At 41.3% G+C, this 2035-nt stretch overlaps 1 non-coding gene across 1 annotated transcript; it reads left to right on the top strand.

The window, feature by feature from the left end:
• The first annotated feature begins 1284 nt into the window (after positions 1-1284).
• Positions 1285-1391, top strand: LOC136455708 (small nucleolar RNA R71). The gene has a single exon (XR_010759185.1). It is a non-coding gene; the product is annotated as a small nucleolar RNA R71 (small nucleolar RNA).
• Positions 1392-2035: the final 644 nt, after the last annotated feature.

The following is a 2035-nucleotide window of genomic DNA, read 5'->3' as shown; positions in this document are numbered from 1 at the left end:
TTCTTGACAGGCTTCTCTGGTTCTTCAATTTGCTTTGGCTTCTTCTCCTTGATTCTCATTTTTGAGTGGTTCTTCTTTACCTGTTTCTCATCAAAGAGGGGTTGTCCAAAGGAAAAAGCAAATATTTCTTTCTTTCACGCAAAGTGGAATTGGATTTGCCTGGAAGCCACATATATGCAAGCATTTGCAGTGTTAAGGAAAGGACGACCAAGGATGAGGGGTGTATCCTTGTCGTTGCCCATGTCTAAGATCATGAAATCTATAGGAACATAAGTGTCTCTCACTTTTACTAACAAGTTGGTGGCTACTCCTTCTAGATAACGGGTAGATTAGTCGGCTAGCTATAGGTAAACTGAGGTTGGAGCTAAGGTAGTGTAAAACAATTTATCATAAGTTTCTTTAAACATAATGTTAACACTAGATCCTAGATCACAAATGGCATTATGGAAGATGCGATGTCCAATGGAGCAGGTAATGACAGGGTTCCACGGTCACCTTTCTTAATAGGAAATCCCCAACCATTTATAGAAAAATCATACCTTGCTGTGACAAGGTTGGCGGTCTCCATGGATCCTTCAGGTTTGCCAAGACTTCTATCTTTTTCATAGGATGGGATAGTAGCTGCTAGTTGTGCTAATTGGGTTTCTAGCATCTTATTAATACTAAGTTGATTCTTTAAGGTAGAAAAAAAAATCATCCAATTTAGCATTTATATTTTCCAACATTTTGTCATTAGCACGTAGCTTCTTGTTTATACTATCAGTCATTCTACCTTGACTATAGACCAGATCTTTAAGGAAAGGATAACTATTACCTTGATTACTCGGACACTGAGAAGAGTAATTATAACTGTTACCTCCTTGGTTGTTAGAGTGTTGATTCCATCCTTGATTTTGCTATGGACGAAACCCGTTGTCATTGTTGATGAAGTTGATGTCTTCATGGGTCTTGAGACAGGCATTTCTCGAATGTCCAATATCTCAACAGACTTCGCAAGTCATGTGGGCATCCATGGCTTGGAGTGTCTCTTGGGCACTCATCTTCTCACAATGTTCTACTCGTTTTAGCTGCAAGCATGTCAGCTTCTTTAAGAGAATGCATACCTCTTTTGTGGGGTTGGAGTCGATCGTTTCTCCATCCTTGGTTGGAAACCATCTTCTCGATCAATGCTTTTGCATCTGCAACATTAGCGAAAAGAATGCTCCTCCTATGGCATCATCTAAATGGCTCCTATCCAACGGGACTAACCCATGGTAGAAATTCTAGATCAAAAGCTAGTCTTCCATACCATGGTGTGGGCATGCAAAAACATACTCTTGCATTCGTTCCCAAGTTTTGGGAATCGATTCATCAGCTAGTTGTTGAAAACAAGAGTTTTTATTGCAAAGTGCATTGGTCTTTCCCATCAAGGAAGAACTTGGCTAGGAAAGCATTGGAACACTTGTCCCAGGTGTCTACAACATTACGGTTAGAATAAAACCATTGTTTTGCCTTTCTTAACAAACACAAGGGGAAAGGCGAAGGCATATAGCCTCTTGGGTCACTCCCTTAATGGTAAAAGTGCTATAAATCCCCAAAAAGTGTTGGAGGTGAGCATTTGCATCCTCGTGGGCTCTCCCACAAAATAGACTAGCTTGCACCATCGTAATTAGTGCTGATTTAAGTTCAAAAGTTAGCGTCCCCATTGATAACATTGGGTCCTATGGCCACATTAGCGGCCGAGGGTGTAGAAAATTCATGGATGGTCTTGTCGGCCATGACTGTGATGGGTAGTGATAGGATAGGGAAAAAATAAAGACTGCTAAGGATGGCTAAAACCCCAGTTAGCAGAGCTAGCAACAAATGAAAACTTGAAGCAAGTTGTCATCCCCGGCAACGGCGCTAGAAATGCTTGTTGACGGTTTGTGTGTCTATAGGAGAAATTCTGCAAGCGCACAGAACTATCATGTAACACTTTGCTCGGTGAGAACCCACTATCAAATTTATACTTTTTCCCAAAGGAAGGCGGGAGACTGTGTTGGCGTTGGTCGTTAGG

Source organism: Miscanthus floridulus, chromosome 5, assembly GCF_019320115.1.
Source record: "Miscanthus floridulus cultivar M001 chromosome 5, ASM1932011v1, whole genome shotgun sequence".
NCBI lineage: Eukaryota > Viridiplantae > Streptophyta > Magnoliopsida > Poales > Poaceae > Miscanthus > Miscanthus floridulus.
Note: the sequence above shows the minus strand (reverse complement) of the source record. Positions and strands in the feature narration are given on the sequence as shown.